Below are 15,903 nucleotides of genomic sequence, written 5' to 3' on the forward strand. Positions count from 1 at the left end.
CATCATATTATACGCAGCATTATACATGAGAGGGCTATTTACCTATTGCCCCCTGGGGCAGAACTGCATGTCTTAATTGGCAGAAACGTCCTGCAAGAGGTACGTGAATTCCAAAAAAGGTGCGAGTTTTGAGGTATTCACCGTCTTATAAGAAAATATTCTACCAAGAAAATGCCCTCTCCCTGAACTCGTGTGCCCCCGCATGAGTTTTTGTATTTGTAAGTGCTCCCTTAACAGCGTGAAATTACACCAAACCGTGTTTCATGAATCAAGATGGTGAATTTTTATGTGTTTATTTTTTGTAGGGCTAAGCACATCTTAAGGGTACATGTTAGTGGTGATAACACTTGCTGGATACCGTTGGGTGGAAATAAGTAGGCTTTCCATTGCATCTCACATTCAGCCATAACCCAGTCCACTGTTGTAACCCAAACCGTATGTTTGCCGTTGTTTTAATGTTAATGAAGAAATGACCGAATTGATGGTTCCCAGGACTTAACCTATTTTTAGTGGCATTGTAATGCGTACTCGCTTTATTGATAACAGCCTGTGTCGAGAGGGGGCGACAGGCCGCTGAAAGTTTATCTCTGAGACCCAGAGGTAAAGACTGATAACAGTTTTCAGAAATAGCTTTTTTTCTACTTCTATCAAATCGGTAATGTATCTAGTGTCTCTGTCAGTGCGCATCCCCCACCGACTGTACCGCAAGTCACAAAAAGAACAACAAAAAAACCACTACTTGCAGCTCAGGCTAATGTTTTGTACATGTGCACAAGTACCTGTGCAGTCCCGCTCCCGAAAAGGGGCGTCTGTTTCTAAACTCTGCCCACACCAATCCATCTTAGTTGTCACCTGTCGATTTTCTACGGTTGCACACACTTTGTATAGTCCTGATGAAGGCCCCATATTGATGAATCAATATTTTGCGAGATAAGGATGGGTCGAAACGTCGACGTATATGAAAAACGAAACGTCGTAGTTAGTGTTGAATAGGAGATTGTGGAATTCAACTGCTATATTTGACACATGACTGCCTTCTAGGAACATGACGTTATATGAACCAATAATTTTTATATGGGATTATTTTCTGTGTATTTCAATGTGTTGTGATTGATATCTGTAATCATTTATACACTGTATTTGTATTGTTTTTTGTATTGATTGTGTAAATATTTTTGTGTTTATGTGTGTGTACATACTATAATACATATGAATTGTTTGATTGGCTTATGTATGATTATTTGAGTTAATCGGGAGACTTTTGAAAATTGAATGGTTATCCCCCGGTTGGTGGGTTAGATTCAAGTGTTTAAGAATTCCTAGAGATATAGGTAGCAGAACCATTGTTGGTTAACTATCCAATATATCTCACGCAGGATTGTGTGAGAATGAGAGATGTACGAATTGCAGTGCACGTGATCCACTTGAGTAATAATGTCTGAGGGTAAATATATAATGTGGCTAAGATTCCAGTAGGGGTCTGAAAAATAGGGACACCTGTAAACTTGTTAACAATGAGGAGGGTATTGCTATGCTGAAGCATAAAGCTGGTTTTGAAGGTAAAAAACTGGAATAAAGAATTTATTTATATTGGAGAAATGTTTGATTTATACAATATGACAGTGCCAATTTCAGCAACAACGCTAGACATTTGCACCCATTTGGTTGCATTCCTGGCGAATGAGAAGTGTGACTGAACTACAGGATAGTGACGCATGGACTGAGTGATATGGCGCTGATGAGGGATAGTCTGGAAAATCTCTAAGTGAAGATATTATTAAGTAGGATCTTCTGGGACTCTGAATGGTAGACGGGGATGTCAGTAGAGTTGCCACACAAAGGAGCATATATATAAGTATGGAGCAGAGGCGTAATTTATAATGTAGTATGATATATGTCATAAGAATAACAATGCACATCAAAAAGAACTGGCATAGTCTTGTGCTCACAAATATGAAACAGGCAGCCTTGTTCCTCACTGTTAATTCATTTTCATTGTGATACATGAAAACTAATAAAAAAATAAAAAAATAGAATGTGTATTTTATGTCAGGACCCGGAGGCGAGGATTAGGCTTTTCTTTCTTCATTTATTTGACCAGCAGCCTTAACAACAATAACAGTAAACCAAAGATAGGACTTCATTTTCCATGAAGCTTATAGAAAAACAATCAAGTTCACAATGCAGTCCATCAGCCAATCAGGCGCCTCCTGGGATAATAATAGACCATGATCCCTGCTGAACGTCCTCTTACTTCCTGACCGTCCTGAGCTCCTTGAAGGCGGTCGCTCCCCACGCTGCTCCCAGCCCTGACCTGGTATCGTAGCGCTGCTCGCACTGCTACTGCTGTACTCGTTTGGGTTAAGCTGCTCTGCTCTGTGACCTGGAAGCATCGTCCTCGCACTGCCATTGCCTAATTCGAGACTGCGCATTGTTTATTTATTAATTACACATTGCTGCCTCTGCCTTTCGATCTCATAGTCCCGCTGTGCCGCTAGACTGCGCATTGTTTATTTATTAATTGCACATTGCTGCCTTTGCCTGCTTGCCGATTTGTGCCTGATTGTGCCGATTTCACTGGTGTTTTGACCGCCATTAGCCTTACCTGTGCCCCAATCTCGTCCTGGTCACCTTTTGGCTTGCAGCCATTTTGTTGTTGTTGTTGTGCCCCCCAGCCCGGCTCTCCGCCCCGCTCCCGCCTCCCAGCTGATCCCCCCCCTCGCCCCTCCCCTCTCCACATTCCACGCGCAGCATTCATGCGCAGCGGTCGTGCCCCATGCACGCTGAAGGTGCGCCAAAGGTAAGCCCCTCTATGCCCGTCCACGCCTGGACCGCGCCCAGCGCCAGATCCCCTCGTCCTCGCAAAACCCACCCCACCCGCATAACGTATGAAGCCGCTACCCTCTTTGCCCTTAACCCCGGACGCACACCACAATGCTGCGAAGCTGCCCCAGGACACACCCATGGACCCTTCGCCTGCCACTCCTGCAAGTTCGCCTACATCAGGACCCCCACCAAACCCACTAACTCCAAACACAACTCCGACTCTAACCACCTGAAGTGTATCCTGCTGAACACCCGCTCGGTCCACAAACACGCAACTGAACTCTGGGACCTACTCGACACTGCTTCGCCGGACGTCGCCTTCCTTACAGAAACCTGGATGAACGCTTCATCAGCGACCGACATCGCCATAGCCATCCCGCACGCTTACAAGATCATCCGAAAAGACCGCACCAACCAAACAGGAGGAGGCATCGCCATCGTCCACAAGAACATCATCCGAATCACGACCAGCTCCGACGATAACCTCGCTACCGCCGAACACCTTCACTTCCAGATCCACACCGACCCCAGGACCACACTTAGAGGCACCTTCATCTACAGACCACCAGGAACCTGCACACAATTTAACGAAGACATCACTGACTTCGTCAGCCCACATGCTCTCACCTCCGAGAACTACATTCTACTGGGAGACCTCAACTTCCACCTGGAAAAGAAAAACGCCTGCAACACCACCTCCCTTCTGGATAACCTGGCCAATCTCGGACTGAAACAACTTGTTGACACCCCCACCCACCTTGCCGGACACACGCTCGACCCTATCTTCACCTCCAGCAAACACATCTCCTTCGATCACACCACAGCTCTCCATTAGACGGACCACAGCCGCGTTCACTTCAGTTACAAAAAGACCTTGACCCACAACCTATTCCTCGAAGAAACTGGAACAAAATCACCACCGACCAACTCTTCAATTTGCTTAACCAAAACCCTCCTGCCATGTCATCAGACCCAAACCAAGCTGCCACCAAACTCACACAATGGATCACCCACAGCGCTAACGAATTAGCACCCTTGAAAAACCACCAGATCAAACAAGGTAGCAAAAAGGCCCCCTGGTTCAAGGACGACCTTAAGAAATCCAAGAAGTTATGTCGTACTCTCGAGAAAACCTGGAGAAAAAACCCAACCACTGACAACCTGACCACCTTCAAGGACTCCACCCGCAAACACCACCAATTGATCCGATCCACCAAGAAATCAGCATTCAAGGATCGACTCCACAATAACGCCCACAACAGCAAGGAACTATTCAACATACCAACACCACCGCCGGCACCAACGACATCACTCCCTCCCAAGACCTCTGCGACTCTCTATCCTCTTTCTTTCACAACAAAATCGCCGGCATACATAACAGCTTTGAAAACCAGTCCGAAGAACAGTCCACTTCACCCACCTCCGAACCAAAACAACACCCTCACAACCTTTGAGCCTGGAACCCAATCACTACTGAAGACACCATCCGCCTGATGAATTCCATCCACTCAGGATCGCCAACCGACCCATGCCCCCACCACATTTTCAACAAAGCAGACTCCATCATCGCACCCCATCTCCGCGATGTCATCAACTGTTCCTTCAACTCCGCTACCTTCCCAGAAAGCTGGAAACATGCCGAACTCAGCGCCCTTCTGAAGAAACCCACAGCAGACCCCTCTGAACTCAAAAACTACCGCCCCATCTCACTCCTCCCATTCCCTGCCAAAGTCATTGAGAAAGCCGTCAATAGCCAGCTCGCCACCTTCCTTGAATCCAACAATTCCCTCGACCCCTCACAGTCCGGCTTCCGAGCCAAACACAGCACCGAAACCGCCCTTATCGCAGCTACAGACGACATCCGAACGCTACTGGACAACGGAGAAACAGTTGCCCTCATCCTACTTGACCTCTCGGCCGCCTTCGACAAAGTGTGTCATAGCACCCTCATTCAACGCCTCAGCAACGTCGGAATACAAGGAAAAGCTCTGGACTGGATCATCTCGATCCTCGCCGGGAGAACCCAGAGAGTCCGCCTCCCCCCATTCAAATCAGAGGCCACCGAAGTCATCTGCGGCGTACCACAAGGATCATCACTCAGTCCCACCCTCTTCAACGTTTACATGAGTCCCCTCGCTTCCATCGCGCGACAACACAACCTCAACATCATCTCCTACGCAGACGACACCCAACTGATCCTCTCCTCACCAAAGACCCAAACACCGCCAAAACCAATCTACACGAAGGAATGAAAGAAGTAGCCGAATGGATGAAGAACAGCCGTCTAAAACTAAACTCGGACAAAACGGAAGTCCTCATCTTAGGATCATCCCCCTCTGCCTGGAACGACTCATGGTGGCCACCGGCCCTGGGTACAGCACCCATTCCTACAGATCATGCACGTAACCTGGGCTTCATCCTAGATTCCTCCCTCTCGATGAAGTCAACGGCGTCTCATCTTCATGCTTCAACATCCTTCGCATGCTTAAAAAAATCTTCCATTGGATCCCCACCGAAACAAGAAAGACAGTCACCCACGCTCTGGTCACTAGCCGACTGGATATGGAAATACCCTCTACGCCGGAACCACAGCCAAACATCAGAAAAAACTCCAACGCATCCAAAACGCCTCAGCCAGACTCATATTGGACATCCCCCGTCAAGCTCACATTTCCGGTCACCTGAAAGACCTCCACTGGCTTCCCGTCAACAAGAGAATAACGTTCTGCCTCCTCACCCACGCACACAAGGCCCTCTATGACCTAGGACCCGAATGCCTCAACACACGACTGTCCTTCTACACACCCACCCGCCAACTACGATCATCCAATCTAGCCCTCGCCGCAATTCCGCGCATCCATAGATCCACCATGGGAGGAAGATCCTTCTCCTACTTAGCGGCCAAAACCGGGAAATCTCTCCCCACTCACCTCCGCCTTACACAGAACCACCTCTCCTTCAGAAAGCAGCTAAAAACCTGGCTTTTCGATAAGTAATGCGCACTGCCTCCCTCAAGCGCCTTGAGACCCTCTGGGTGAGTAGTGCGCTATACAAATTCCTGAACTTGAACTTGAACTTACTTCGCTGCTAGCAGCCTCCTTCAGATAAGTTTCCACTTCCCTCAGTTACTTTGTGCTGGGTGGTTCTGGATAGTTTTATAGATTGTTTCTTGATCATAATAGGAGCCTTTGCTCCCTTTCATGCTCTAGCTCATTATTTATGCCGGTGTTTTGTGTTGTTTATTTAATATTGCTGTTAAGGTTAATTAGGCGCTTTGGAGCCTCTGCTCAGTTTCTCCTTGCTGTTTTTCTCTTTAAGTTGTGCCTGTTTGGATTTTTGGTTGTTGGAGCCTCCGCTCCTTAGGTAAGGCCGCAGGAACATTTTGCCCACTCTTGCGAGGCCTCAAGTGTGTGGTGAGTCACTGGCAGGAGTGCGCAATGGTCCGCCGACCGTTAGGGGGCGCGCCTCCCTTTTTTCCCCTCAGGCGCATTGTCTTCTCAGCGGGAAGCATCTGTGCTGTTCACATGCCTCTGCCGGTTATTGAGTGGAGAGTTTACACCCCCTGGGGGGTGGGATTTGTGCATAACTGTGCTGAGCAGCACTGTTGTCTCCGAGGCCCGTGTGATAAATAAGGGCGTTTTGTGCTGCTCTCTGTTTGGGCCTTCTGTGAGAGACCTTCAGGTTGGTCTGACCCTCACTTGAATTCCCACCTCCCCGGGGTCACTGTTCTTCCCTGTTCTCTGTCTGGGCTCTGTCCCAATTTAATAAGCACTCTTACACCTGGTGGGTGGCCACCTACATACTTACCTACATATTGACCTTACTTACCTGACACCTACCTCAGATCCTCAGCTGCTCCGGTTTAACAACATGGAGGAGTTTGACTATTATTATGAGAAGGAGGAGAAAACCCAATATTTCCTGCTCATAGACTACTTCTGCGACGTGGTTGATGCCTCCATTGACAGGGCGGTCTCAGATGGTTGGCACCTTTGGAGAAGAGGTTAATTGACCTGGCGCAGAGGTGCCTTCAACCCCTCCCTGCGAGGGAAGAGACTCCGGGACCTTTGGGCTCCCAACCTCCTGAGTTGAGCCCCGCTGCCCCTCTTGAGAAACCATGCAAACGCCTCCATCCCGAAGGGGTGGATTTGGACGTGTTTGACAGACTGAAGCAAGCGTTTTTGGACACCAAGGTTCCACCTACGCCATTGGGTCCTTCCCCTTTGGACCCTCCACCTGCAGGAGCCTGTGGCTTTACCGCATCAATCTGACATATACCAGGGTGTTTTGGACGGGAATTCCTATCTGGGATGATCTTGGTGCCCCTCCCCCTCTCGGTCGGTGGACGCCTCCTGGCCCCAACTCCTCGGAGCGACTCCCAGGCTGACCTCCTGGATCCGGAGGATTTGTTGCACCCCTGCTCCTTAGAGTGGGTGCCATGTAATAAGGTGGCCAAATATGTGGCGAGTCGTTTGCGGAAACTCCTTGACCAAGAGATCCGCTCCCACCTCAGGGCGGAATGCCATCGCCCGTCCCTGGAGGTTAAGGTAGCCGAAACGCCAGAAATCGATGCGAAAATGGCGACCTTCTGCACTAAAATGATCAAAGACCCGAAGAAGGGCATTGACAGGTCCTGGCACGCATGCCAAGACAAGTTACTGGACATCACAGATCCTTTAGTAAGGTTTTTAACATGGCTGAGGACGCCAAGGCATTGGGAGCCCTTATTCCTCTAGAGGTCTTGTCTAGCTGGGCCCAAAGGGCAATTATTTTCTGGGGAATATGAACTGTGCCATCTCTACAGCGAGGCGCAGGTCGCTCCTCATCAAACTGGACCCGAAACTGGGTGAGCTGGCCACATCAGAGGCAGGCCAAGTGGCCGAGGGTGGCCTTTTCGGGGACCATTTTGTGAAGGAATTGAGCAAATTTGTATCGAAGTTCAATTCCTTAGATAAGGCTCAGTCCACCGTCAAGTGCATTTTTAACGCGCGGGTTTTCAGCGGGGCCGGTCGTGGCAGGGGCCCTCGCTGGCCAGATCTCCCAGTCACCCTCCAGCAGAGGACAGCAGTCACAGAGGGGACAGTACCAGGACTCCTTGAGATTCAGTGGATTATACCCCTCTAGAGGTCGTTCCCGCCGCAGAGGCCAGTGTAATGGAACAAGAGGTGGAGATGCCTCCCCCGCTCATGGTAAGTTCAATCATCATCTCCTGTCATTGCTTGGGGGTCACGCTGGCCCACTTTATCGACAATTGGCAGTCCCTCACATCCAACGCTTGGATATGGCAGACCGTACAGGGTTTTCACATAGAATGTTTTGGTTCTCCCGTCCAGGCCTATCCCCCGACACCGATCAGGTTCTCTGGCAGGGAAGCGGTTTTGATAGATCAGGAGGTCCAGGAACTCCTGGACAAAAGAGCAATTTGCAAGTAAACGGCTTCACTAAAGTGATGAAGCATGTCATCACTAGGTGGTGAGTGAGGGCTTTCTTTAACGCCTTTAGTGAAGCCGTTTACTTGCTCCTGACAGTGGTCGAATACTACCATTGGACACTCTTTTCTTGTTTATTGACTATTACCGGGGAATAAGAGTGTCACACTACTCTCCCTGCCTCTCTTTTTGTTTGGACAACACAAAAGAGCAATTTGACATGCATTTGGGAGTCAGCACCCGGTGATAAACCTCCGGGACTTCAACGAATGACCGGTCCACTGCCATTTCAAGATGGAAAAAATTCACCTCCTTCGAGACTTGTTGCGTCTCAACGACTGGATGGTCTGTTTGGATCTCAAGGATGCCTACCTGACAGTCCCTATGATGCCTACCTGACAGTCCCTATGATTCCTCCCCTCAGTCGTTTCCTGCAGTTCCAGTGCAAGGCCAAACTTTCGAGTTCACCTCTTTTCCCTTTGGCCTGTCGTCGGCACCCTGGTGTTTCACCAAGGTCATGCATCCGGTGGTGGAGAATTTAAGAGAGCAGGGAGTCAGAATGATTGCCCACAAACCCTGTCGAATTAGCTTCGGTCGGCGATTCTTCTCCTACAGTCCTTGGGGTTTGTTCTAAACCAGTCGAAGTCTTGCCTCCATCTCACTCGCTTGATCACATTCCTAGGTTTTGTTGATAGAGCGCGCAGGTCACCCGAGTCACGGAGTTTACCAATTTTCCACGCACTGGGCCCTGGCGTGCATATGACTGCCAGTGTTTGCGTGAACCGGGTGAAATCCTCTGCACGCTACTATGAGTAATTCGGGGGGTGACTCTTACACCACTTACGGTTCATGTACCTGACTTACCACAGGCACATTACTCCTGACGGATCAGGAGCTAGCAGTGGATAGGTGACAAGATTCCCAGAAGGAGTAAAAACTTTTATAAACCTAGTACATTTATCCACACTTTATACTGTAAAATGACCACAGACACCTGATGAGTTTTAAAGATTTATCAAGAAATTTCAGAATGAATATGCCAAGATAATGAGACAAAGACAAATCAACACATCAATTATTAAAACTAATGCCACAATGTAACTATGGATTAGGGCAAGTACCATTAGAGTAATTGAGAACACTACAAGGTAATGAGCTATTCACCACAAGTTTAAACTAGGGCATGGGACATGAACGGGACTTAAAATGAGTACTTAAACTAGGCTACTTATGCTATTCTTACTAAATTCACAGCAACCATGCTAAAGGTAAGGGAAAAATTGGAACAAACTAATATAATATGACAATTTAATAATATCCTACAGGTAGGGAGAGAAGTGGAACATTTCTAATAAACAATTGCATATAAGTTGCTTTCAAAAAGGTGATAGGGCAATATCACAGGCAAGAGTGCTTTATTAAGAAGAGAAGAAAGAGAGATAGAAAGACGTAAACCCACAGATTAATAATTACCTAGATAGGAATGAGGACTAACCCTGGCCACGGGTCAGTTTGGAAAGACGGGGACAAGGACCCTCAAGGATTGGAATACCAGAATGCGAGCAGGTACAGCTCACGGACAGTCAGGACAGGATACCCCTCAGGATTTGGGTCAGGACTGGGCTCACCAAGGTACGACCAACACCTACAGCTTCGGATGCAACGCCTGCGTTACCCCTCTCTGCAAGTAATCCACCAGTAACCCCGATTGGGTTTTCGAATTTCCCCAGCAAAGTGCTTCGCCAGCACTTAGGACTATTTCCACCCCTAGGAGCTTGTGGAAAGTATGGACAGAGTGCTCCGCAGCACTCTAGATTGATCACCTATAGAGTTCGTAGGGTCAGTGACAGGTCTGCTACTCGGACAAGTCGGACAATTTCTCTAAGCTACACTGGGCCAGTTATACGGTTTGGGGACCCCTAGACCACCCACAAATGTTGCAAGTGACAGTTTCCCACATTATGATTGGTCAGGAGAGGTGACTTTCTCATTGTCACCTCCTAGAATTCAGTGTTCACATCATTAATATTAAATTTTGCATACCCGCCCCTTGGGTTCACGTTCCCAGGCATAGGAATATAGAAGACAATGCAAGTGCACAGTATATAGCAACAATGTAGCGCGGTCAAGGTAGACTGCAGCATCTTCGAGGTGGGTTCCCAGGCGATCGTGCTTCAGGAGCCAGCTGGCTTGATTTAGCTTCTGCGCAGTGGGGTTTCTCCCATGTCACGTGACAGGGTTCAGAAGAGCTTCAAGTATGGCGCAGCTCCCCATCCCCGGGCCCATAGATACGCGGTACATGAAAAGTAAGCGAAAACAAATTAGAATCATACGAAAAAAATGATTACACTGTATACCGTTATAGACTTCACTGCACCCCTTACTTTATAATATCTATAGCATTAACGTTTAGTGCAAAATGACAGATATGCAGAAGCAGCGGTGGCAAGCAGAGAGCGTGGTGAGAGACAAGCGGCCATGTTTGCAATAATGCGCATGAGCAACAAAATCCCTCCAGAATGCGAGTGCGTCACATCACGCGAGTATGACCGACGCATGCGCAGACTGGATTTCTGCAAAGCAGCCATTTCCGTAGTGCAAGCATTGTTAGGATGAAAAGACACACAGGCAAGCCTCCTGGTGACACCCGTGTGTTGGGGAAAATGCTAAATAAATGACGGACAGGTTGAATTAATATGATTACAAGTTAGGCGAGGTTCTTGAATCAGAGCAAGTCGCTTTACGTGCGAATCCTTGCTCCATCAATCCCCTCTTTGATGATATTTACTATCATCACTAAAAGGAAACAGATGCCAACTTCATTCTTCCATATCATCCATCTCAATTTGAACTGACTTATTGTTGAGTTTTCTCTCGGCTTCTCTATGAGAGTGGTGATTCTTGGCCTTTTTATAGATTTGATTCCTCAATTCTTCTAATTCTAACTCATCAATATTACGTTTTACTCCTCTCTTATTTACAGTGTACTTTTTGCATTTTTGACATTTACAGCAAATGAATATGATCAGTGCAACCACACCTATTCCAGCTATTGGCATCAGTATTTTCCATAGAAGATTTTTACCTAAGTTAGAAAACCAACTACCTATAGAGGAGAGATCTCCAGTCAGTCTCGTCCAGGCACTGTCAACCTCTAATGGTTTGAGTTCTTTTTCCAAATTAGTTATGTTCCTTACATATTTCTTAAGTTCGATACTTTTGTCAGGCATGTAGGTGCAACAATGTTGCGCCTTCAGCATTCTACAGACTCCGCCCTCTTTTGCCAATAAGGTGTCAAGAGCAAGGCGATTCTGTAAAACCATTGATCTGATCGCAACCATCTCAGTATTGACCTGCAGGAATCCAGCAGCAGTGTCAGTTGATAACCGATCCACTACTGTAGACAATTTGCAGATTCTGTGAGTATTCAGAACTACCCCCATTCCAGGTATCAGTGCACTAAAAATATCACCTATAATTTCTCCTACACTTTCACGTTTTCTACGCGCTAAGTCATTAGTTTCTTCATTGCTTCCAGCAGCATTATTCACATGGTATACTTTCGGGAAAACAATGCCAAAGTAGCAGCTTCCATACCAGTGATCCGGCAATTTGAAATAAGCCTTGTTCCCACATATATAATAAATTCCGGGAAACACAGGTTCTGACCCATTTTTGAAACCCCAACCTCCAAATACCTTGTAATTATGTTCACACTCGCTGGAACCGATGAATACATTGTTATAATATTCTGTCCTTTCTCTATGGAGACAAAGTTTCCCTTTCCGTTCAAAATCCAGCAACAAAGCAGGAGTAGCTTCGCTTTGCGAGGTGTTGTCCATGTGTTCTGCCCACCTAGGGACTCTATCCTTTTCGTCATTTGCCTTTTTCTGAAACTTTTCCCTCCTTCTGTCTGCCATTTTTATAAACATCTTTTCCTGCTCTTGCAAAGAACAGGTCAGATTAGCTTGTCTTGCTTCATTTAAGTCTATGTCACCTATAGTCAGGAAATATTCTCCCATATAACGGGTTACCTCGCTCCTAACATGTACAAGGTTCAGGTGTCCCCTAATAGGAAGTTCAGAAAAGATTACGTCAGCATTTGAATAGTAGTACTGTAAAGTGCTTCTATAAAACAAGCTTGCCAATATACTACAGGAAATTCCGTAGGTTAGGGGTAAATGGTGATATGTCACACCTTCAGCTACAGAAGTGGGTAGCTTCATGCAGATATAACAATCTTCTATTTCCATAGCCTCTACATAATGCACTAAAAGGTTAGCGAAAACATTTAAATGTGTCCGGTTTCTCATCTTGTGAAAATGTAGTCCACCCTCATCTGATGCTTCTAATTTTGGTCGTGTGTGTCTCAGACTAACAGTATTGTCACGTCGTTCTAAACTTCGTGGCGTTTCTACAGTCTGTACAACGTCTGTGTCTAACGTTTCAGGTTCAGTAGGGGACAAGTTAGGATCTTTACTTATCATAAAAGGTATAAAGACTGTTAGTCCTATCCACATCACTATCAACATAGCTACACTACATAAGCATATTTTACAGCAAGTTTTGCAACACCTAAATCTGGATCTTCCAGTTACGTTCGAATCAGACATTATAGCTTACAGGTGGCTTTTGCAACCCCTCATTGTCTTTTTACACCAATGGTTCACTCGGCTTTGTCTCAAGGAGGGTCTTCGTCAGAACTCTGATCAGCACTGGACTCTTTGTCACTTTTGCCACTGTGGTTGGGCTCATCAATTTCTTCCAACACCAAGTATGTCCATTCAGGGCTCCGATACAGCCTGTTCTGTTTCTTTACTCTGTCGCTTTTTCTCAGAGACTTGCCTCGGGCTGCTTTCCTTTCACTTTCAGCCCTTTTTCGGTCTTTTAGTTTTTCTTCAACTGTCTTCATTCGGAGTCTCAGCCTTTTGATGTATCGGGGTTCACCCTTGCCTCTGTGGCTTTCAGTGGTCGAGGAAACTTGGCCTTCCTCGTGCCCTCTTTTTATTTCACTTTGTTTTTGTTCTTTGGGTTTGACAGTGTCTATTTCCCTTCCTGTCTGACTAGTTCCAGGTCTTTCATCTCTTTCTTCTGCCTGGTTTCTAGGCTGGCCTTGTTCAGGTTGGCTTTGTATGTGTTCTTTGCTTTCAGGCGATCTGGATTCTGTCTCCTGAACACGTTCATCTATCTCTATCTGCTCCTGTTCATGCACTTCGTTCCCTTCATTTTCTTCCGCATGAACTTCAACTTTGACCACTATCTGTCCCTTTCCAGACTCCGGAGTTTCAGGAGGAGTGTCGATGGCTTGATCTGTCCCTACTTGGCCTACTTCCTGATCAGGTGTGATGTGAGTCTCGCTGACCTGACCTTCGTCCTCTAGTTCTGTCTCACCTGGACTATCCCACTCACTGTCTAGGTAGGAATATTTTCTGGTTCGTATTGGATCAAGAACCTGGTCGTCGGCAGGGAACCAATCAACGTCTCGACTTGTGCTCGGCAGTTCGATGTCAGCGAGATCCGGACCCTCTTCGGGAGTCTCCTCAGCTATGCTGCCTTCAGCTTGTCGCGTTTTCTCCAGTTACCCGCTTCGTGTGGCTGGCATGGATCCACTTCGGTACACCAGCACACTTTACAGCAGTCGTAGTGACAAGGATCACTTGTCTTGGCTTTCCCCACTTTGGTCCAAGGCAACTCTTCCGGGTGTGTTTCTTTAACACCACCCAATCACCTGGTTGCAGTTTATGTGCTGGAGTCTTTGGCCAGTCGTCAGCTGTCTCTCCAATCTGGTGAGAGATAGAACGCACTTGGTCACCCAGCTGCTTGCAGTATTCTAGCACCAAATCATCAGAAATACTTAGCAGTTTGTGTCCAGGTACCCATGCCTGTCGCATCACTCTCCCCATTAGCACTTCATGGGGGCTCAGGCCTGTTTTTCGATTCGGAATACTTCTCAAACTCATCAGCACAAGGGGCAAAGCTTCTATCCAGTTCATTTAGGTGGAATCACACATCTTCGCCAGTCTGGACTTGATCGTACCATTTATCTGTTCAACTATTCCAGAAGCCTCTGGACGGTATGCACAGTGCAGCCTTTGCTCCATCTTAAATGCCGTACAGAGTTCGTCTAGGACATCGTTGGCAAAATGCCCACCTTGGTCTGTTTCAATCGTCTCAGGAATTCCATACCTAGGTATCAACTCCCTGAGCAACAGTTTGGCTACGGTTAGGGCATCATTTTTCTTTGCTGGGTAGGCCTCCACCCACCTGGAAAACAGGCAAACTATGACCAGGACATATCTATATCCTTTGCACCTGGGCATAGTTATAAAGTCCGCCTGCATCCTGACAAAGGGACCTACTGCCTTTCCAATGGTACTCTGTTCCACTACAGTCCTCTTTCCTGCATTGAACTGCTGACACACTAGGCACCTTTGGCAAAGCCTTTCCGCTTGGTTCCTGAACTTTGAATTATAGAACACCTTGTCAAACACACGACACATTGCGTCTCTTCCCATATGTGTTGGTTCATGTATCATTCTGACCATGGGATCTACTAGGCTGTCGGGCAGTACAGGCACCCCTGTTGAGTTCACCACCACACCATCATTCCTTATTCTGCATTTGTTCGCCCTCCATCTGCCTTTCTCTTCCCTGTCTGTTGCCTGTTGTAAGTCTCTCAATTCTTCCCACGTTGACACATTTTCAAACAACATCAGTTGGCAGCTGTTTCCACCACCCCATAACCCAATTTGGAGGGACATTTGGTGTCGGACACAAAACTGGGCGATTTGGTCAGCGTATCTGTTTCTGGCTGTCACATCATCATTTCCGGATCTGTGAGCCGCACACTTGACCACAGCCAATTCTTTGGGCAATTGAATAGCTTCCAGTAAGTTTTGTACCACCTTTCCATTCCTGATAGGGGTACCTGAGGAAGTCATGAATTCTCTTTGTAACCATAGTTGGCCGAAGTCATGAACCGCCCCATAACAGTACTGGCTGTCTGTATAAACAGTTATTCTTTTGTTTTTACCCCTCTTACATGCTCTTGTCAACGCGATGAGTTCCGCTACTTGTGCAGATTTCACTTCGCATAGGTAAGATGCTTCCAGGGTGGTCGTCAATGTGACTACAGCATAGGCAGCACTCAGACCTCTATTCTCATGTCTTAAACACGAGCCATCCACAAAGATTGTAAGATCCCCATCAAGTAAAGCTATTTCTCGGATGTCAGGACGGGGCTTAGTGCTGAACTCTGTTAAATCGATGCAGTTATGCTCCATTTCATCCTCGGCTTCTACATCCAGATGAATAGGTAACAGTGTTGCAGGGTTTAAGACATTGCACCGGGAAATTATTACATTCTCAGCACCAATCAAAATTATCTCATACTTAGTCAGCCGACTAGGTGTGAGATACTGGGTCTTGGTTCTCGTCAGTAGGATTACAACAGAATGTGGAACATATACGGTGACAGGATGTCCCATGACAATATTCTCACTCTGTTCTAGACTGACGCAAGTAGCAGCTACTGCCTTCAGGCATCCGGGTAATCCAGCAGCCACTGGATCTAAAGTGGCCGAAAAATAGGCCACGGGACGCCTGACCAGCCCATGCTCCTGGGTCAGGACTGAGAGTGCACAATTTT

This window comes from Lissotriton vulgaris, chromosome 5 (assembly GCF_964263255.1).
Source record: "Lissotriton vulgaris chromosome 5, aLisVul1.2, whole genome shotgun sequence".
Taxonomy (NCBI): Eukaryota; Metazoa; Chordata; class Amphibia; order Caudata; family Salamandridae; genus Lissotriton; species Lissotriton vulgaris.